Source organism: Crocuta crocuta, unplaced genomic scaffold (assembly GCF_008692635.1).
Source record: "Crocuta crocuta isolate KB4526 unplaced genomic scaffold, BGI_CrCroc_1.0 scaffold140, whole genome shotgun sequence".
NCBI lineage: Eukaryota > Metazoa > Chordata > Mammalia > Carnivora > Hyaenidae > Crocuta > Crocuta crocuta.
The window spans coordinates 320,899-345,091 of record NW_027527775.1 but is presented as its reverse complement, the minus strand read 5'-3'; the positions used below and the strand labels follow the sequence as shown (position 1 = coordinate 345,091).

At 37.6% G+C, this 24,193-nt stretch overlaps 1 long non-coding RNA gene across 1 annotated transcript in view; it reads left to right on the top strand.

Moving 5' to 3' along the window:
- LOC144238491 (uncharacterized) overlaps positions 1–21,133 on the top strand; it is a 49,968-nt gene extending 28,835 nt beyond the window's left edge. Inside the window, exon 3 of the long non-coding RNA XR_013337148.1 lies at positions 21,016–21,133. This is a non-coding gene — a long non-coding RNA (uncharacterized LOC144238491). The remainder of the gene's footprint in view (positions 1–21,015) is intronic.
- Positions 21,134–24,193: the final 3,060 nt, after the last annotated feature.

Here is a 24,193-nt window from a genome sequence, read left to right as displayed (position 1 = left end):
TATATATATATATGATCTCTGAAATGCAGCTGAAACTTGTAAACAAATATTTTGTCATTAACTGATAAAAATTAACTAAAAAAATAAAATTAAAAATACCACATAATGATCAGTCACCTCATGGAGCCAAAAAAGGCAAAATGATAGGATATGTAAGCTCACTGAAAAGCTGGTAAGAAAGTAGAGGATGAGGGGCACCTACATGGTTCAGTAGGTGAAGTGTCAGACTCCTGATTTTGGCTCAGGTCATGAGCTCACATTTTGTGAGATCAAGCTCTGCGTGGATAGTGTAAAGCCTGGTTGGGATTCTGTCTGTTTCTCTCTCTGACCCTCCCTCACTTGCTCTCTCTCTCTCTCTCAAAATAAAAAATAAATAAATAAGAAAGTAGAGGATGAAATCTGAAAAAGGTAACTCAGGAGAAAAGTGGAGAAAAACTAAAAAATCTCACAAATGATGGCAAGATTGGAAGTAGCTTAAGGGAAAATAGACACCAGATAATATAGTAAGGGGCCTGAAAACAGAATTAAGAGAAGTAAAAATTAAACATACAAAATACATGATCAGAGAGAAAATAAGGGGGAATTAGGAGGAAAAGGGATACAGCCTAAATCTCATTTTAAAGAATAAAAAGAAATCAGGGAACAAAACATATTTTTAAGGCTACAGTAAATGAAGATTGTCTTTGAATACAAAATCTGCATAAAATACTGAAAGTGAACACCACGTCCCAAGAAAAGTAAACTGGAAATGATCCACACCAAGACATATCCCACTAAAACTGGTAAACCTTTAAGCAAAGAATCCTTTGGGTAGCTGGGCAAGAAAATAAAGTGTTTCGCGGTGTGGGGGTGGAGGGTGGGGTGGGAATCAAGCTGTCTTCAGCATCTCCAGTTTTACATCTTCAGTTGTAAAAATGTCCCTGCTGGGAAGGGCCTCCAGGTCTGTCTTGTCGCTGTACTGTTTCCGTGGTGTGGTGATTTCGAGGTGTCCTTCCACTCTGGAGTCTGGGTTCAGCCATGTGACTTGCTTTGACCAATAGGATGTTAGTAAATGTGACACAAGCAGAGTCTAGAAGATGCTTGTTTGGTGAACCTATCTTCTTTTCTTGCACTTAGAACGCCATGCTACCATATGAATGAGGTCTCTCCCGCCTGCTGGGTGATGAGACTCATGGCCCTGTCATCATCATGCCTGAGTCCAGAGGAAGCTGAGTAGCAGGCCTGTGGGTAGGCCACCCTAACCAGCCAGTGTTCCACCAAAGTGTCAGTTGATCAGAGGCCCATGAGCCAGCCCGGTCAATATTATACAACCCAGCCCAGATCACTGGAACTATCCATCAGAACCCTGAGGAAATGTATGGTTTTTATTTCAACCTACTAAGTTTTGGGATCAATTCTTAAACAGCAAGAAACTACCAGGCACACTTGGAAATTATATGTTTAAAATAAATGTGCAATGTCTTACTCATCTCCCATGTTCCTTTGCCCCAGGGACAAGGGAGCTGTTAACTGACATGCAGCTTGTGTTTTTGTGTCTAAAACAGTTTAAAAGACTGATGAAGAGGCAGCTGGGTGGCTCAGTCAGTTAAGCATCTGACTACTGTTTTCAGCTCGGGTCATGATCTCCTGGTTTGTGGTTTGAGCCCTGTGCAGGGCTCTGTGCTGACTGTGCCAGGCCTGCTTGGGATTCTCTCTCTCCCTTTCTCTCTACCACTCCCCTGCTCACACGCTTTCCTTATCTCAAAAATAAATAAATAAACTTTAAAAATTTTAAAAGATTGATGGGAAATTAAAGTATTGGCTTCTCAGTATCGAGATGCCCCCAAGAACCTTCACTTTTGTCTGTGCCAACCACACGTGCCCCATATGGAGGAGAGAGCAAAAAGCAAGGCCGTGCCAATGAGATAGTTTCTGTGCCAGCTGTGCCCCCTGTCCTGTATCCTTCTATAAAGCTAGGTAAGTGAAGCATCAGATTAAAACTATTTGTGTCTGGTGCGGCTGACTGCCATCTTGAATCTGTCTTCACAGAAGTAGGGGGTGGAGCAGCATTCAACAACAGTACAAGTGAGACCCACAAAACTCATATGAGAAAGTGGAAGGCGGAAATAATTTTTACTAAGCCATATTATTTAAATATAAAGCCAACACTGATTCTGAATGCTTAAACATAAGAGAATGTTGTTTCCATGGGAACTGCTTTAAATAATCTCTTATAGGACAAGCATCAGTGAACCACATGTTGACATGACATGTGACTTTGCAACCAATGACCTGGCAATGAGCACTGGATCTCTCTGGAGGAGAAGCAGAATGTGGGAATGTGGCAGGAAAAGCATAGAAGCACTGTAAATGGTATCAATATAGCTGTGATATGACTAGTAAGAAAGGTGAGTGACTTGTCTGGATCACTTTTTCTCTTATTTTTAATAACTGCAGAAGAGCAGAGAAGTAACAAAATGAGAGGAAAAAAATAAGTGTGCAATTCACAATGAAAGTATACCAGTTATGAATTCTAGAGATTAAATAGCATAGCACCAAGATTCTTAACAGAAAATATGTGTAGTATTCAAGACACAAAATTAAATCACTTTTATCACACTGACTGCCAAAGAAAGCAAAATATATGTATGAAAACCTAAATAACATAATTAGTTCTCTCTAATTGACCAATACCAAACTTATCACCTTAAAAATATACCCCTCTACCCCCACAAGAATCCACAGATCATTAAAAAGCAAGATGGGCATATTTTAGACCACAAGTACTATAATGACTTCCAAAGAATAAAGAACAAATAAAAATACAAGCAATATTCTCTAATTAAAATGCACTGAGGTTAAAAAAAAAAAAAGTAAAGCTCCAAAAAATACTGTAACACATGTATCTTTTGTGAAAAGCTTTCTTGGGGCACCTGGGTGGCTCAGTCCATTAAGCATCCAACTTCGGCTCAGGTCATGATCTCACGGTTCGTGGGTTCTGTGCTGACAGCTCAGAGCCTGGAGCCTGTTTCAGATTCTGTGTCTCCCTCTCTCTCTAACCCTGCCCTGCTCATGCTGTCTCTCTCTCAGAAATAAATAAAACATTAAAAAAATTTTTTTTAAAGAAAAACTTTCTTATATCACTAAGAGTCAAAGAGAATAAAGTTACAGAAAGTCTTTAAAAGAACTATAATATAAAAAACTGTATAAATATCTATAAGATATAGGCAAATCTGCATTCAACAAGTGTCATAGCTTAGCTTTAATTAGATTATCAAAATTAAGAAAAAATATGTTTACAATAACAAAATATAGAAGAAAATAAAGAAAAGGAAGAAAAATTAAAGAACTTAATGACTAAAGCAAAATAATAGCATTAATTTTTTTAGAAAATTCAAAGACTGCTTCTTTGGGGGGAAATTTCATGAAATAAGCAAGCCTTCTAACTACCTTATTTGGAAAATCTAGACTAGAGAAAATAGATGAGTGCTTAACGGAAGAAATAAGTGAAAGATAATCACAGATGGAGAAATCTACAATAGACCACCTAGGTTCTGAACTTCATCCAAGGAGCCAAGAAAAGCTTTGCATGAAGCTCCCTCTTCAATGGGAGTCTGTTCCTGAGAGCGGGAGAGGTCACGTCTGCTTGGACCACAGAGTCCTGAGGTATCTGTGGATTCACAGTTACATGCAAACGACCCTATCTCAGGTCAGCAAAGCCCCAGACACTGAAACATCAAATACAGAAATCAGAACCTGTGAGTAATGCAGTCACAAGCCACTGAAGCCAAGACCTGGAGTCCACAGACCATCAAGGAGGCAGGAGAGGATTATGTTCTGGAAGGAGGGCAGCCCTGCCCACACCTTGATTCAAAACTGTGAGAGAATAAATTCTGCCACGTGAAGCCACCCAGTTTGTGGTAGCATGCTACAGCAGCACTAGGAAATGAGCAGACTCCCACTTCCCTTCACTTCTCGTTCTGCCCGACCGAAGGACTCCTGGCATTTTGTGCTGAATGGCTCTGTGGTGGGGGGTGTCCTGGGCACTGGAGCTGTGTAGCAGCATCCCTGGCCTCCACCCACCAGATGCTGGTAACGCTCTCCCCCCAAGCTGTGACAATGAGAAATGTATCCAGACATAGTTAAATGCCCCCTGGGTGGCCAAACCGCCTCTTTGAGAATCACTGTGCTACACTAGTGGCAAGTAAATTTTTAGGCAAATGGACCAATTACAGAAAAACTTCAAGTGTTTATAGACTGAGTTTTTAATTAAAAAACAAAGAGTACTTTATTAATCCCTGTTGTAAAAATAAGTAATATTACAAATATATGTTCTTGGAGCTTAGGATACTAAAGTATTAATGAGCTCAATAATATCAATGAGAAAATCAGCTAGAATTAGCTAGAAAACCAGCTAGTCATTAATATATGGGCATATTTGAAAAGCAGCAACATATAAATTACTTTCATTTGTTTACTTATCCATTTAACAAATAAATATGTTTGTTATATACCTTATATAATAAGGTATATATTAACATTATATATTATATATAATGTATATATTATATATTAAATGTGTAAGTTATATAATAACAAATATCCTTACTCAGAGTCACAAAAATGCCAGGACAGTGTCCTATACATATGACAAACAGACAAGATTCTTGCCCTTCAGAAGCTGACATGATTATTACCTTCCCCACCCCCCCACACCCACCAAAACAATGACAGGCTGCCTTGTACCCAGGCAGCCCTGGAACCTTAAATATTTCTGTGACATAGATTTGGAAGGTTTTTCCAGAGGAGGCAGCCTCAGGCCATTTGTACTGCACCAGGCCTTGAACTTCAAAGAGAGATCCCCAGAGAAGGCAATTTTAACCCTTGGTCCCTGACCCCACCTAAAACTTACTAGTGTGCACGAAGCTGACTGTGTTGTACTACTCCCGGGAGCTCCTACTCCTTGCGGTCATTTTAGGAGAAAATTTCAAACCTTCCCTTGGGCAGAGATTGCACAGCTAATAAAACCTCTCTTAATGATTGTAAACTGTATGCTTACTGATTAAAGTTTTACCTATGCGTTCACCCAAATGAAGCTTTTGGGGGAGAATCTAAACAAGAAGGAACGTAATGCTTGCCTGAAATTGGACTCCACCATCAACAATCTTAGCAGTTTAATCAGATTACAATCAGCAAATGATTATTTCATTTGTTTCTTGCACTTGCTGTAGGGAGACCCAAATACTCTATTAACTATGGCGTGACCACACTGGTATTTTACTTATTTTATAAAGAAATTAAGTTTGTAAATATTAGGGAATATAAATAATAATCTGATTATTTATATCTAACAGCGGATTCAAATCAGAAGGCTTCTGGATACTAGAATACTTTGTCTCAATTTCTTAGCCAATTTCTCAGTCCCTCACTGTATTTTTTACCTTTTAAGATGTTATTGGTAAATGCTGACTACTGGCCTGGCACTAAAATTTTTTAACTTACATATTTTTGAGCCAGGAAAATGGTGATTGTTTTCTGATATGGAACATAGAAAAGTGTATGCCTATTTTCTACTTGTTGTTATAAAGATCTATAAAGGGCTGGTAATAGGTTAAAACTATTTTCAAGATATTATGGAGAAAATACCAGATAAATTTAAGACGTCACTGCTCTACTGTGTAGGTGCATAAAATTGGCCGTCAGCTCTCAAGGTCTATAAATGATAAGCGACTCCTGTTCTAAATGGAGATTTACCCTTATAGTCATACTGTACCCATTCTTGGCTTATAGTTCTCTCTGTTAAATGCCAGTCTTTTTCTGTTGAAGCGAAGGATGTGATTAAAGAGCTCTTGTGACCGTATTAGAAACCAGCCCTGACCACTGCTGCTGCAGCACACTGATGTATTTTATAAATAATTTATGAACCTCCCAGGTCTGACTTTGGGAGACGCTCACCTTTTCTCCATCTGTGCACCACACCTCATTCATCAAAATCGAGACCAGCACATGCATTTCTCCTTCAAGATGGGTAGAGCTATATATACAATAAATAAATAAGTCTACCGGTATAACTCTGCTGCTGTCCAAAGACCACTTGCAGTAATTCTGGGAGCAATCTATTTTGACCATGAACCTTGACCAACTATATCATAGGAAAGAAAGGATGAAATACCTTTTTATAAATGACAAGTACTACTATGAAAAGGAACACTGAAGATGTTGGAAAAACTGCCTAAGAAGTTTTAATTATGACAATATAGCCCCAATGGCTGCTTTAAAAACTGTAACTTTTTAGTTCCCCTTGACTTAATGTTGCATGAGACTTGCCAGTGGAATTTTTCCCCTTACAAATTGTCTCAAAGGGAAATACTGTTGCACATACATTGAATTTGCTTTCTAAATTATGCTGAATTTAAAAGAACTTTACCACCAGATATATTGAGCAGAACCAGTACATTTAAGAGACTAGACATTCCAACTTGAAACTGCTCATTTATGCACAAATATTGCAAATTTCTCATTTTATCATAGTGCTATTGATATAAAAGTTTGTGATAATGTAGTTAACTCTTCTCTACAATTTGAAGTGGGCTACTCCTTATATTTTATTAGATCTTCTTAGTCCGTAGGGTAATAAGCAATACCTTTGAACTTAATTTCATCAGTGATTTAAGCCCAAGGACACTAATATTTATTAGAGATTAAAAGTTAATTTTCTCTTAAAGAATTATGATAATAACGGTCATTTGATAAAATATGTGATTTTATATGTAATTATACATCAAAATGTATAAATCCCTTGGCTAGTAATGCTCTATATTTACAAAAACATAGTTATTAAGAGATTTCCACAAGTACATTGAAAAATGTGAAGCATTAATTATTTTTGCTAAAGCAGGATTAACTTTCTTAACTGCAAGGAAATCAGAGTTGTGTCTACTTATGTATTTGCTATTTATGTGTTCAAACCTTTTTTTGTGTAACAATTGAAGGATAGGTATAAATGAGTAAGATACAATTCATATCTTGAGGATGTTCGCAATTTTTAAAGAGATGTGTTATAAATTATGATATAATAACATGATGAAATAAAATTCATGAGTAAAATTCTAGAGCCCAGTAGGGAGTGAATGATTTAGACTGAAGTTTAGGGAAATCTTTGTAAAAGGGTATCTCTGGGGCACCTGGGTGGCTCAGTTGATTAAGCTTTCAACATTGGCTCAGATCATGATCTCATGGTTCATGAGTTTGAGCCCCACGTTAGGCTCTCTGCTGACAGCTCAGAGCCTGGAGCCTGCTTCTATTTCTATGTCTCCCTCTCTGCCCATGCCCAACTCACACTCTCTTCTCTCTTTCAAGACAAGTAAACATTATAAAAGTTATATCATTTGAGGTAGGTCTTGATGAGTGGGTCATATTTCACCAAGAAACTGGAGAAAGATGAGGTAATGACATGAAGATTAAAAACTAAGTTGTATTTTAGTACAAATACAGGATTCAAATTAATGCATGCTGAAATGATATATCCACTAAGGGTTAACACCCAAAATTATACAACTCAACACCAAAAATAACAAATAATCCAATTTAATAATGGGCAGATGATGTGACTAGGCATTTCTTCAAAGGAGACATATAGACACATGAACAGGCCAATAGACACATGAAAAGATGCTCAATGTCACCAATCATCAGGAAAATGCAAGTCAAAACCAAAGTGAGATATCATCTTACTCCTATCACGATGGCTAAAATCAAAAGGACAAAAAATAATGAGTGTTAGTGAAGATGTGGAGAAAAGGGAATGTCGATACACTATTGATGTAATGTAAACTGGTGCAGCCATTGTGGAAAACAGTACGGAGTTTGATCAAAAAATTAAAAATAGAAATACCATATGATGCAATAATTTTACTACTACATATTTACTCAAAGAAAATGAAAACACTAATTCAAGAATATACACGTGTGCAACTCTTTGGTTTTTGTAGTATTTACGGAAGCAAAGATATAAAAGCCAACTAAGTGTCCATTAATAAGCAAATAGTAAGGAAGGTGTGGTCTATGTACACGTGTATGTGCACACACACACAAACACAGAGAGGAATATTATGCAGTCATGAGAAAGGATGAGGTCATGTGATTTGCAACAAGGATGGACCTGGAGGGTATTATGCTAACTGAAATAAGTCAGACTGAAAAAGACAAATATCATATGATTTCACTTACATGTATAATCTAAAGAACAAAACAAAACAAATGAACAAACAAAAAGCAAAATCATACTTATAAATACAAAGAACAAACTGATAGTTGCAAGAGGGGAGGGAGGTAGGGGTTTAGGAAACCCCCCTCCTACTCCAGTAGGAGATACAGGATTTCAGTTATGAAATAAATAAGTCATGGGAATAAAAGGTACAACACAGGCAGGGAGAACAATGCATGCTATAAAATTTCTACATTATCTACCATAAATAAATGATAGAAGGAATTAACTACATTTTGAAAGAAAGTGATACAATTATTAAATTATCTCAATAAAGTGGTTTACTATTTAGTTGTTTTTCCTTTGTTTATTCTTCATAGATTTAGCATGTTTCTCTCCATATCCCTTTGTTCTCAACAATGCACACCTCTCTGACTTGCAAATGCCAGCACATGCACTTTTCTATATCTAGGCTTTCTATGACCCTGAAGTCATCTTGGCCAGATCCACTCTAGACCTAAAATACTGAAGAATGAACACTCATGGGTGCTAACTCAAGCAACAGCTTGCAATTGCCATTGGTGGAAATTGGTGCACAAAAATCACAATTTTCTTGACTCTTGGGTAGTATTATTCAGGTACATATTTTTCCTTGCTCCTAAAGTTCCACAGAAAGATTAAATTCCAGTTGTCCATGGTGGTTACTTGCTCCAAAATGAAGGCTCACACTCTGTCTCTCTCAAAAATAAATAAACATTAAAAAAAATTTTTTAAAGAATTTAGAATAACAGTCTAGACTGTTAACTGGCTTGAGGACTAATAGCTGGGCTTGAAAAAAAGCATAGAAGACAGCAGAGAATCTATTGCTACAAAGATCAAAGACCCAATAAATAGTCATGATGAATTAAGAAATGCTGTAAATGAGCCAAATAAACTAGATGTAGTGACAATAAGGAAGGAAGAAGCAATGGAGAGAATATGTAAAGCAGAAGATAAAATTATGGAAAATGATGAAGCTGACAAAAAGAGGAAAAGTAAATTACTAGACTACTAGGCAAGAATTAGAGACCTAAGTAATTCAATGAAATGAAACAATATTCATATCATAGGAGTTCCAGAAGAAGAAGAAGAGAGAGAAAGGAGTAGAATGTTTATTTGAAAAAATTACAGCTGAGAACATTCCTAATCTGGGGAAGGAAACAGGCATCCAAATCCATGAAGCACAGAGAACTCCTTTCAAAATCAACAAAAAAATGTCAACACCACAACGTATCATAGTGAAACTGGCAAAATGCAAGGATAAAGAGAGAATTCTCAATGCAGCTAGGGACAAACAGAGCTTAACCTACAAGAGTAGACACACAAGGAGCAGACCTGTCCACTGAAACTTGGTAGGCCAGCAGGGAGTGGCAGGAAATATTCAATATGCTGAATAATAAAAATACACAGCCAAGAATCCTTTATCCAGCAAGGTTAAAATAAGAGAGATAAAGGCTTTCCCAGTCAAACAAAAACTAAAGGAGTTCATGACCACTAAACCAGCCTGCAGGAGATCCTAAGGGATCCACTCTGTGAGTAGAAAGCTGCAAAGACTACAAGGGACCAGAGCATCAACCCAGGCCAAAACCTACATATAACACAATGAAACTAAATCCATATCTTTCAATTAATAACTCTGAATGTAAATGGACTAAATACCCCAATCAAAATACACAGGGTATCAGAATGGATAAAAAAAATAAAATCTGTGCTTCCTACAGAAGATTCATTTTAGAGACCCATTTTAGACCTGGGAACACTTGCAGATTGAAAGTGAGAGGATGGAGAACCATCTACCATGATACTGGACATCAAAAGAAAGCTGGAGTAGCCATACTTATATCTGAAAAACCAGATTTTAAAACAGACTGTAACAAGAAATGAAGAAGGGCATTATATCATAATTAAGGGGTCTATCTATCAACAAGAACAATTATAAATGTTTATGACCCCAACATGAAATACCAAAATATATAAATCAATTAATCACAAAAATAAATTTATAGATAATAATACCGTGATTGTAGGAGATTTTAATACTCCACTTAGAGCAGTGGACAGAGCATCTAGGCAGAAAATCAATAAGGAAGCAAAGGCTCTGAAGATACACTGAACTAGACAGACTTAACAGATATATTTGGAACTTTTTATCCAAAAGCACCAGAATATGCAGTCTTCTCGAGTACACATGGAACATTCTCCAAAACAGATCACGTACTGGGTCACAAAACAGTCCTCCACAAGTATAAAAGGATTATGATCATACCATGCATATTTTCAGACTACAACACTACGAAACTTGAAATCAACCACAAGAAAATATTTGGAAAGTCCCAAGTACATGGTGGTTAAAGAACATCCTACTAAAGAATGAATGGGTCAAACAGGAAATTAAAGAAGAAACTTAAAAATATAGGGAAAAAAAGAATATGAAAATATGACAGTCCAAACCCTTTAGGATGCAGCAAACACAGTCCAAAGAAGAAAATACATTGCAATTCATACTTATCCCGAGAAGCAAGAAAGGTCCCAAATACACAACCTAACCTCACATCTAAGGAACTAGAGACGTAGCAGCAAAAAAACAAACAAACAAAAAACAAAAAAACGAAAAACAAAACAAAAAACCCTCCAAAGCCAGCAGAAGAAGCACAATAATAAAGATTAAAACAGAAATAAACCATACAGAGTCCAAAAAAAAAAAAAAAACAGTAGAACAGGTCAATGATTCTAAGAGTTGGTTTTGTGAAAGAATAAACAAAACTGATAAACTGCTAGCCATACTTCTCAAAAAGAAAAAAGAAAGAGAGGACCCAAATAGATAAAATCATGAATAAAAGAGGAGAGCAACATCACAGAAATACAAACAATGTTTACCAGATACTATGAAAAATTATATGCCAACAAACAGGACAATGTGGAAGAAACAGACAAATTCCTAGACACTCACACATTACCAAAACTCAAATGGGAAGAAACAGAAAATTTGAACAGACCCATAACCAGCAAATAAAATGAATCAGTTATCAAAAACCTCCCAAAAAGTAAGAGTCCTGGGCCAGATGTCTTCCCAAGGAAATTCTACCAGAAATTTAAAGCAGAATTCACACCTATTTTTTTAGGTTGTTCCAAAAAATAGAAAAAGGAAAGCTTCCAGACTCATTCTATGAAGCCAGCATTACCTTGATTCCCAAATCAGACAATGAACCCACTAAAAAGTAGTATTACAGGCCAATATCCCTGATGAACATGGATGCAAAAATTTTCAACAAGATACTAGCAAATAAAATTCAACGGTATATTAAAAGAATTGCTCACCATGATCAAGTGGGATTCATTCCTGAGCTGCAGGGCTGGTTCAATATTTGCAAATCAATCAACATGATACATCACATTAATAAAAGAAAGGATAAGAATCATATGATCCTGTCAATGGATGCATAAAAAGGATTTCTCAAAATATAGTATCCTTTCTTAATAAAAACCCTCAAGAAAGTTAGGATAGAAGGAACATAACATCCTAAAAGCCATATATAAAGACCCACAGCTGATATCATCCTCAAAGTGGAAAAACTGAGAGATTCCCCCTCCCCAAGATCCAAAACGCAACAGGGATGTCCACTCTAACCAGTGTTGTTTAACATAGTACTGGAAGTCCCAGTCTCAGTTGTCAGACAACAAAACAAAATAAACAGCATCCAAATCGGCAAGGAAGAAGTCAAATTTTCACTCTTCACAGATGACATGATACTCTACATGGAAAATCCGAAAGACTCCACCAAAAAACTGCCAGAGCTGATACATGAATTCAGCAAAGCTGTAGGATATAAAATAAATGTACAGAAATCAGGTGCATTTCTATACACCAATAATGAAGTAACAGAAAGAGATATCAAGGAATTTATCTCATTGACAATTGAATCAAGGACGATAAAATATCTAGGAATAAACCTAACCGAAGAAACAAAATCTCTATACACTGAAAACTATAGAAAGATTATGAAAGAAACTGAAGAAGATACAAAGAAATGGAAAAACATTACATGCTAGTGGATTCGAAGAACAAATATTTTTAAAATGTTAATAGTACCCAAAGCGATCTATATATTCAATGTAAACCCAATCAAAACAGTACCAGCATTCTTCAGAAAGTTAGAACAAACAATCCTAATATTTGTATGGAACCACAAAAGACCCTGAATAGCCAAAGTAATGTTGAAAAAGAAAACCAAAACTGGAGGCCTCACAATCCCAGACTTGAACCTGTATTACAAAGCTATAATCATTAAGACAGAATGGTATTGCCACAAAAACAGGCACATAGACCAATGGGCTAGAATAGAGAACCCAGAAATGAACCCACAAATACAAGACCAACTAATCTTCAACAAAGCAGGAAAGAGTATCCAATGGAAAAACGACAGTCTCTTTAGCAAATGGTGCTGGGAGAACTGGACAAGAACAGGCAGAAGAATGAAACCGAACCACCTTCTTACACCACACACAACTTTTGTGTGTAAACTTAAATTTTGTAAACTTAAAATGGGTCAAAGACTTAAGTGTGAAATAGGAAACCATTAAAATCCTACAGGAGAAAACAGGCAGAAACCTCTTTGACCTCGGCCGCAGCAACTTCCTACTTGACATGTCTCTGAAGCCAAGGGAAATAAAAGTAAAAATGAACTACTGGGACTTCATCAAAATAAAAAGCTTCTACACATCAAAGGAAACAATCAGCAAAACTCAAAGGCAGCTGACAGAATGGGAGAAGATATTTGCAAATGACGTATTGGATAAAGGGTTAGTAGCAAAAATCTATAAACAACTTACCAAACTCAACACCCAAAAAACACATAATCCAGTGATGAAACGGGCAGAAGACATGAATAGGTACTTTTCCAAAGAACACATCCAGATGGCCAACAGATATATGAGAAGATGCTCAACATCACTTGCCATCAGGGAAATACAAATCACAACCTCCATGAGATACCACCTCACATCAGTCAGAGTGGCTAAAATAAACAACTTAGGAAATAACAGATGTTGGCAAGGATGTGGAGAAAGGGGAACCCTCTTGCATTGTTGATGGGAATGCAATCTGGTGCAGCTGCTCTGGAAAACAGTGTGGAGGTTCCTCAAAAAATTAAAAATAAAACTACCCTACAACCCAGCAATAGCACTACTAGGAACTTATCCAAAGAATACAAGGGTGCTGGTTCGAAGGGGTACATGCACTCCAATGTTTATAGCAGCATTATCAACAATAGCCAAATTATGGAAAGAGAACAAATTTCCATCAACTAATGAATGGGTAAAGAAGATGTGGTATATATACACAATGGAATACTATTTGGAAATGAAAAGGAATGAAATCTTGCCATGTGTAACAATGTAGATGGAAGTAGAGGCTATTACACTAAGTGAAATAATTCAGTCAGAGAAAGATATCATATCATTACACTCATATGTAGAATTTGAGAAACTTCATACATAACCATAGTTGAAGGGAAGGTAAAACAAGATACAGAGAGGAAGGTAAACCTTAGGAGACTCTTGAATACAGAAAACAAACTGAGATGTGATGGGGGAGAGGGTTTGGGGAAAATGGGTGATGGGCACTGAGGAACGCACTTGTTGGGATGAGCACTGGGTGTTTATGCAAGTGGTGAATCATGGGAATTTAGTCCTGAAGCCAAGACTACACTGTATATTAACTAACTTGACAATAAAAAACAAAAACAAAAAAAACCTTGATCATCTCCTTCCAGAACACTCTCCTGAACCCTCATGAGAGGCTGAGATTAAATGAGCCTCTGTGCTCAAAGAGTACCTTTTAAATATTACTGTTATAACATATATTCAACCATATGAAAAATAATGTTTATGGTCATATATGTGTCTTTGTGCCTGTCTCTTTTACTCACTGGAAGCATTTTGAGGTCAATAATCACATTTTTAACTTATCTTTGCATTTTTAGGACCTAGAAGAGTATCTGTTAGAAGACAGGATTCCAGTGAATGTCTGTGAAACTATCATATACCATAGGAAGAGGAGCTAGGAGTCTATTATGAAAGCCCAGACGTGAAAGATAAAGAGGAGAAACAAAAATTTGCATGCCTTGATTCTTCAGTTTTGTATGAACAGGGGAAAGGCAGTGCCATCTGTAAAACATCTAACGTTCTACTCTATTTGCCATATAACAAATTTTATTATTACTGTTTGATGGATTCTGGTATAAAACATAAGACTGGGCCAAAAGGTTATAAAATACAGATTCAAAGGGGTACATGCATCCCAATGTGTATAGCAGCATTATCAACAATAGCCAAACTATGGAAAGAGCCCAAATGTCCATTGACTGATGAATGGATAAAGAAGATGTGGTATATATACACAATGGGTTACTACTTGTGATAAAAAAGAAAATGAAATCATGCTATTTGCAAGGACATGGATGGAACTAGATTGTATTATGTGAAGTCAAATAAGTCAGTTAGAGAAAGACAAATACTATTTATTTTACTCAGATTGGATATTTAAGAAACAGAACAGATAAACATATGGGAAGGGGCTGGGAAAGAGGAGAGAGGGAAACAAACCATAAGAGACCCTTAAAGAACTTTCTCATTCATGACATAGCAGGCAGCATGAAGTTGAGGTTCACACCCATGGAAGTGATGTGGAGTGGACCATGGGGACTCTGTACATACAGTGGATTTCCTTCACAGCTGAAGAACCCCAGACTGAGGAAACCCCAATTTTTATAATGGACTGCAAGCAAATGTGCTCAAAATATTTCCTGAAAAAAGATAGTTTCTTAATTTTCCTTGATAGCAAGCAAACTTGCCCTCTAACCTAGAGAGAGATACTGTATATAAGTTCGAAGGCCGTTGACTATACAAATATCCTTGAAAAGATAGTCTAGAACGAAAGTTGCCAGAGCCTCTGCTCACTTGACTTTTGAACGTGTGAAAGATTCAGCAGAATCACCCCCCAAATACAAATAATTAAAATTACCTAAAATATGTGCACAGGTCCTGGGGCAGTTGACTTGGTCATGTCTGTGAAACTCTACTTAAGATGAACTGTTCTTGTTCTTTAGTTTCAACTAAAATTTCAATAATGTTCATTCACTGAATTTTAAAGTGTTCCTCTCTATAATGCAAATTAATTTTAAATTTTAAAAATTATTATATTTAGAAAATAATTCTCAGTGTTTCTCCCAGCTTCAACCCAAGTTATTTGATATCCATAATACTTGTGTATGTATTTTCACACTTGAGGGCAGAGATCTTTGAATCTCCCATCATACGCAAACAAGCTTTTATTTTCCTCTTGGTTATTCACAACTGTATACAGATATACCTTTGATCAAAAATATCCTGTTACCTAGAATTATGATTCTTCCATTTTACTATGTATAAAAAACCCTTGAAATAATTGACAAAATATAAATTTCTAAACATCCAAAGATTCAGGTTTTATTAATCTTAGGCAAGATCTATACTTTTAACATGATAACCATATGATTTGGAATTGGAATTATGCTTTTAAGATTATAAGAGTGCTGTTATAATTTTTTTAATTAAGAATAATTTGCTATAAAAAAAGAATAATTTGCTATGTTTTTTATTAATTTTTTAAAACTTACATCCAAGTTATTTAGCATATAGTGCAACATAAGTAGGTTAATGCCCTTACCCATTTAGCCCATCCCCCCTCCCACAACCCCCTCCAGTAACCCTCTGTTCCCCATATTTAAGAGTTTCTATGTTTTTGTCCCCTCCCTGTTTTTATATTATTTTTGTTTCCCTTCCCTTATGTTCATCTTTTTTTTTTTAATTTTTAATGTTATATTTATTTCTGAGAGAGACAGCGTGAGCAGAGGAGGGTCAGAGAGGGAGGGGGACACAGAATCTGAAGNAAAATGACAACAGATGATACCTTAAACAGAAGATACCATAGACAGATCAAGGAAAAAATTTTCTTTTTTTTCTTTTTTTAATGTTATATTTATTTCTGAGAGAGACAGCGTGAGCAGAGGAGGGTCAGAGAGGGAGGGAGACACAGAATCTGAAGCAGGCTCCAGGCTCTAAGCTGGCTGTCAGCACAGAGCCTGATGCGGGACTCAAACCCACAAACCGTGAGATCATGACCTGAGCCGAAGTCGGACGCTTAACCAACTGAGCCACCCAGGTGCCCCTATGTTCATCCGCTTTGTATCTTAAAGTCCTCATATGAGTGAAGTCATATGATATTTGTCTTTCTCTGACTAATTTTGCTTAGCAAGATACCCTCTAGTCCCATCCCTGTAGTTGCAAATGTTAAGATTTCATTCTTTTTGATTGCTGAGTAATACTCCAATGTGTGTGTGTGTGTGTGTGTGTGTGTGTGTGTGTGTGTGTGTGTGGTGTGTGTACCACATTTTCTTTATCCATTCATCTGTCAATGGACATTTGGGCTCTTTCCATACTTTGGCTATTACTGATACTGCTGTTATAAACATTGGGGTGCATGTGTCCCTTTGAAACAGCACACCTGTATCCCTTGGATAAATACCTAGTAGTGCAATTGCTGGGTCATAGGGTAGTTCTATTTTAAAATTTTTGAGGAATCTCCATGCTGTTTTCCAGAGTGGCTGTACCAGTTTGCATTCCCACCAGCAGTGCAAAAGAGATCCTCTTCCTCTGCATGCTCGCCAGTGTCTACTGTTGCCTGACTTGTTGATTTTTAGCCATTCTGACAGATGTGAGGTGGTATCTCATTGTAGTTTTGATTTGTATTTCCCTGATGATGAGTGATGTTGAGCATTTTTTCATATGTTGGCTTGCCATCTGGATGTCTTATTTGGGGAAGTGTCTGTTCATGTCTTTAGCCCATTTCTTGACTGGATTACTTATTTTGTGGGTGTTGAGTTTGGTAAGTTCTTCACAGATTTTAGACACCATGTCAGACACTTTGTCTGATATGTCATTTGCAAATATCTTCTCCCATTCCATCGGTTGCCTTTGAGTTTTGCTGATTGTTTCCTTTGCTGTGCAGAAGCTTTTTATTTGGATAAGGTCTCAGAAGTTCATTTTTGCTTTTGTTTCCCTTGCCTCTAATACTTTGCTATGTTTTAGGTAAAATAACTCTAAGATATTTTAGACTTTAAAATTTTTTTTAATGTTTATTTTTGAGAGAGAGACAAAGCTCAAGTGGAGGGAGGGCAGAGAGAGGCAGAAACAGAATCTGAAGCAGGCGCCAGGCTTTGAGCTGTCAGCAGAGAGCCCAACATGGGGCCCAAACCCATGAGCTGCTAGATTGTGACCTGAGACCATGCTGGACTCTCAACCAAATGAGCCACCCAGGCACCCCAATGCTCTTTTTTTAAATAGAAATACAAGTGCTAACACAGATACCAGAAGCCTTGAAAGAAAGGATGAAATCAATTAAAGCCATGTAGGATACTGCTGATTCAAATATTCAGGAAGAAATGCCCAGAAGGCAACTGGAAGTGCTAGACTAGATCACAGATTGAGGTCCTGCTGACCACTACAATTCAGCAATCATGTATGGATGTCATTTGTGTAGTTGTAGTCATAGATAAATGAAGAAAGGCAGACAGACCCTTAATATAACATAAAAATAGCAAACAGTTTAGGATAAGGAGACTATGGGGTGCCTGGGTGGCTAAGTTGGTTGAGCATTCAACTTCGGCTCAGGTCATTATCACACGGTTCGTGGGTTCGAGCCCCACGTTGGGCTCTGTGCTGAGGGTTAGCTCGGAGCCTGGAGCCTGCTTCAGATTCTGTGTCTCTCTCTCCCTCTGACCCTTCCCTGCTCACGCTGTCTCTCTCTCTCTCGGAAATGAATAAAACATTAAAAAAATTAGGATAATAAGCCTATGATAGAGAAAGGGGAGTAACAAGAGAAGCAAGGGGAAAAACATGACAGTGTGGTATTACAGAAGCTGAGAGCAGCTGTAATAAAGAATGGATAACAGGGGTGCCTGGTGGCTTGATTGATTAAGCATCCAATCTTAATTTCAGCTCAGGTCAGGATCTCACGGTTTGGTTAGTGGAGCCTGCTTGGGACCCTCTTTCTCTCTCTGTCTGCCCCTCTCCTATTCGCACTTGCTCATGTGCACCCTCTTTCTCTCTCAAAACAAATAAATGAACATTTTAAAAAAAGAATGGATGATAGTAACAATAAATAAATGAATGAATGAAATAAAACTGAATTAAAATAAAACTGAATTGAAATTAAAAGGAAAGGAAAGGAAAAATGTCCTTATATACTGGTTTCTATTCTAAGACTATGCTCTTTACATGTACAAAATTAGCATTCCCATTTTACAGCTGTAGAAACAGAAGCAAGAAGAAAGATTAAATAAATTGCCCAAGTAAACCTAGATTATATGTGTAGGAGCCAGGACTGCAGCTCAGGCTCCGAGACCATGTTCTGAACCAGCAATCTAGGCTGAGGACAGAACACATGGCACTGGTTTCGGAAGAACAGATCTGTCCCCGCCAGACCACACATGGCCCCTCTGGCACTAGCGGGGGAGGGTGGAGGCCGCACAGACTGCTTTCTCCAGCAGTGTGTGGTGAGATGGGAGAAAATGATGCCTCGAACAACTTAGGATCTGAAGTCCTGAACGTGCTTAATGACAAAGAGAGGAGCCAGGTGAGGGGGGAAAATCTGAGGTGCAAAAGAGGGAAGAGATAATTACACAAAGTTGCTAAGGCTGTTGAAGGGGAGAGATCGGAAATCACTGATGGAAGAACTGCTTTTGCAGTGTAGGATCAGCATCTCATTCTCTAAGGTAGGTAAATAGAGTAAATAGATGTTTGCAGTACGCAAACATTTTAAAGTGGAAAGAAAAGACACTTAATTAGTTGACAGAGGTTAGCTTTGTAATGTTTTCGGTAACTTTAAAGTAACAATTGCTCTTCTGGATGGATGGATGGATGGGTGGGAGGGTGGACGGATGGATAGACATACAAACATAGATGTAAGACAGAAATAGATACATGGCAAACAACCAAGGCATAAAGAAAATTCAAACTACTATGTACTAAGTTTCATTCTGCCTATTCAAACCTCAAAGTCATAGTCTCTAACACTTTGTTTTGAAGTGATTTTCATTCGAGTTGTGTTGCCTTCTAGGTTAAAAGGCACTCAATAACTAATGACAACAATATAGCATCCATTCTTTTTGTTATAATTTTTTTTCTACCACATAATTTAGCGCTTGGAAAATGTACATCCATCTCAGGTAATGGAATTTTGTGCCAAACTTCCACTAGTACAATTTAATCATATAGCCTTCCCCTTAAAATATCCAGTTGAGTCAAGTGACATTTTCTTTCTTTACTTTTTATGAACATCTTTTCCTTTAAAGCTCCCTTTCCTTTATTCTATAAAAGTACTATTTTAAAGCACTTTGAAATCCACCAAAAAAAGTTTCATGTAAATCTAAAGTACAGTAAAACATTTTTCCTGTCCTGTGTACTTGTGTGTTTACTCTTTTTCAATGTGCATGTCATTCACCACCATCATGAGGCTTATGCTTTCTTTATCCTTCTAGAAAGCTATTATTTTCTACTTGGTTCACTCTGTACTATAAATGTTCAAACAACAAAAGTGATGCTATGAAAAGTGTTTCCCTACTAGAAACAAAGACGTTGAAAATAGAATTCCCTTCGCATTCTTGGTTCACCCTTTTGCGTGAATGATGCTTACGGAAATACCGGGGAAAACTCCATGTGCGGTGCCACAATGCAATGCAAATGATTCCCGTCAGGAAAGACAGACAGACTTACTGTGTAATTTTCTTTGTTTTGATGGTCACTGGCGCCATTAAATTGATAGTTGACCTAAAAGACTACTGTTGTGTGAAAACAGAATAGCCAAAATCCTTGTACAAAACCATGGTCAAGGTACTTTGGAAGATCAAACAAAACAAAACATTTTATAGTGGGAAATGGCCATTTGTCGTGACTTCATGACACAACAATAAAAGGAAAGACACCTGTAAGGATTGTCTACAAAGGATTACATCGTAGAGACTGTTACCTTTCTCAGATGCATGCAACTGCATCAGTCTTATTTGTTCTCCAAACAAGCCAGCGCACCATCATTTACCCATGACTGTCACCCGTGCATCTGCAGTTCCAGACAAACACTGCCCCAGAACCACCCCACACATTCACAATGCCAGACGTGCAAAGAAAGTGAGATTTGAGACCTGGCAATGGGGCTCAGATAACTCCAAGGTGTCATAAATAGAAAACCTAGAGCTGGGCTAAATGAAAAGGGAAAGTCAATAATGCAAACCAAGACAACCCAGAATCATAGGGAACTAGAGAGGAAGAGCAGAGTGGGCTAGAGGGGAAACCGGAGACCTTGAAGGATTCTCTGAGACTATGAGCAGGTGCTAGAGTAGATTCCTCCCCGGTAACTCGGGCTACAAGTAGGCGCCTGCCCTGCAGGCTAAGGCACTCACCTGAGGCAGGTGCATACAGACAGGACAAGAACAGGGGTATCAGAACCTCTCATGTCAAACAATAAAACTGAACTCTATGCAACTCCCTCTGACTTCAGTCTTTCTTCTTTCATCAGATTTAGGGGACTCAAGTAGTGACAGCATGAAATGCAGGGCAGAAGGACAAGACAGATGTAGTGGCACTGACAATGCAACCATCCTTTATGATGAAAAAATGAGTACTGTTTTTTCCCCGAATGCTTGGGGAAGGATATAGAAGATGATGTGTTTGTTCACTGCCTTGTTTTTTTTTTTAAGCATTCACTGAACAAGAATTCAAGATGGGCCATCTTACAAAGTACAGAAGTGGTTAAGAAGATTGGATAAGGACAATTGAGCCCTCATTCCCTGAAAAGTATGTTTCTGAAAAGAAAAGAAGTAGAGTGGAACACCTTGGAAATGGGTCATTTGGCAAATGGGCGCCAGTGGGAGGAAATGTGAAGAGACAGGGGCTATAATTTGTAGTAATTAATCTCTAGAGTATAAAAGGAGAATATGCAAGAAACATCTTTAGTTTTTGCATTATCATTATGATTAATCATCTCTCTTTCTCTCCTCCTTACCTTCCAGGTAGGAAGCTAAATCCCTTACGTTACTACATCTCTCTTCCCTCTCTTCTCTTTCTGTGTGTCTGAGCATGTGGGATGTGGGTAAATGCATGTGTATTATGTGTAATGTGTCTTTTAGTACATGTCTCATTAACTGCCTTTTTAAATAAGTTTTTCTTTCTATGCTACACTTGGGGAATTTTTTTTGGTAAGACTTACAGATTAAATATTCAGAGTGTTTGGGAGCCAGAGCAGTATACTCGGTTCAAAATAGATGAACTATCTTTGTTGTTATGGCCAAACTTGCCTCGTTCATGTTCGGGATCTTAGTCTCTTCATTTATTCAATGACTTAGCTTATGCAGTCCTTCCCTTTCTGTGCTGGGCCACACATTTCACTCTTAGATCATTCCTGTAAGTATCTAAACATGCTGTAACATCACCCATCCAAACCTCTCCCTTGACAAAACAATCACAATTTCCCATTTCTTGTTCCCTGTTAGAGCAGATTTCCTTAAAATAGTTTCTATTCTCACTGTCTCCATTTCCTTTTCATTCTCTCTTACATTCTTGCCAGTAAGGCTTGCGTTCTGCATTCAATTGAAGCCACTTTTGACAATGTCACCACTGACCTCCACACTGCTAAAGCCAATGATTCACTTAAGGTCATCATCCTTTTAACCTCTCATTAGTACTTGAAACGACAGACCATTCCCTCTGTCTTGAAGTACTTTTTTTTTACTTGATAACCCTAGATAGATATTTCTCTAATCTTTCCCCTTCTTTCATCTGTGTGGCTTTATCTCTGAGTCAGATCCTCGCTTTTTATATATGCCACTTATAACTCTTCTCTGGCTATTTCTATACTCTGGCTAGGTCCTTTTTCTTATTCCAATTTCTAGATGTTGTGAAGAACCGAGGGCTCATGGATGACCCTTTCCTCTTCTCCAACTGTACTCACCATACAGATGACTGTTGAATACCCACAGCTCACTATTTGCCCAATGAAATGTATGTGACTGCCTTTTATAACATATCTGCTTACATGCTGAATGATCATCTCAGGTTTAACACGTCCAAAACAGTTCGCTTTCCCCATACCCCTGCTCCTTCCCTCACTTTGCAACCTGTTTATTCCAAATCTTCTCCATTTTAGAAACTGTCATAATTCATCCAGGATCTCAAGCCAAAAATTTCTATCTCACATGCTATCCTTTAGTAAATAACGTTATTTCTTTTCTCAACCTATACTGCCACTCTAACCAAATTTGACCACCTCCACTACTACCTCTTAGTCCAAAGCACCCACGTTGTGGTGGCCACAGAGGTATCCTGATTGGACCTCCCTTCAAGGAGCATTATGATTGACAGCCTCCAGCTGCCACATTTTTCTGTCTGCAAAGCCATGTCTCTTCAGGCTCTTCCAGAAAATGGTTCAGTAGCAGGGGAGGGGGGACTAGCACAGGGTCATCCCTGCCTGACATGGGATTTGTTTACAGGGCAACTTCTACTAAGGACTCCCATTGGTGGGAGCAACACCTTCTCAGAGCCCTGCTGCATCTGAGCTCCCCTCTCCCTGCAGGTCTATGGTGTTAGCAACTCTTGTGTGAAGGCTCCGCTTGCTTCCTTCTGCTCCCTGTCCCTATATCTTTCCCAGTTACTTAGACATATCTTGCAACACCCAATCCTGTTTGGCAGTTGCTTCTCAGAAGACATAAACCAACAAATATGTTTCATGGGTACCTGAGCCTAATATTTCTCTCTCCTGCCCTTGATCCCCATTAGCAGCAAGAGGGGCCTGTTCAAGCCTAATTCACACTATGTCACTCCTTTGCTTAAAGCTCTCCTGAGGACTCTCTTTGCTCTTAGGACCAAATCTAACCATGGCTCCGAAACTAAAAATTCATCCTCGGCTCCCTCTCCAAATTTCTCCTTTGCTCCTCTGCCCTTGCTACATTACATTGTTTTGGGTGTTACTTGAATTCACTTAGGGCAGACTCACTTCAGAGTCTCTTCGTATCTTTTTTTCATGCCGAGGTCAAGAATGCTTTCTCAGATATCCATATGGTTAACGCTTTACTCCGAGTTCCTGTTCCCTTGCCTTCCCATCAGGAACACCTTCCCTTACCTCAACTCCATCTGAAGCAGGAAGTATGTCCATAAATATCATTTCAAATGTAACTTAAATGTACTAAAGGTCCAAATACATAAGAATTTTTTCAAAGATTCCTTGAGTAAACCCCAGATAAATGTCAGATAAGGATGCAAAATAAAATTATAGGTCTTATGATAGCATAATATTATATATAAACAACTCTGGAAAATACCTTCTGAGAATGAAGTTACACTTCTCTTTTCTTCAAATCATGGGAGGTTGAGTATTATTTCCACTAATTTATCTATCAGTTATTTGTAAAATAAAATAAATGCATTGTGCAAATGGATGTAAATGAACTGTGACAATCGGTATTTGTTTTCTATTCTGAGTACATTTGCCATAGTTTGCATTTTAATAGCCTTGCCTGGTAGCTCTTTGAGAATGTTGTTAGAGACCAATAATTCTTAGAAGAGTGCCTATTATGAAAATAGAGATTTGATAAAGTGCTTATTATTTTGGTAGCTAAACTATAAGGACGCATGTATAAACATGATTTAAGACTATTTCTTAAAGGTGGTCAAAATGTGGTTCTAATGACTTCTTATTATATTCATCTAATATTAATTATTTGGAATTTAAAAATCATATTATGTATTTTCTTGACATATATTATAAAGAGTCAAATTTCAATAAGTAGATTATCAAGAAAATATCCTAAGGCACTAAATTGTCCTAGGAATGAATCGTTTCATAATCTAATATGTACACAGCAAATTCAGATATGTGGAAAA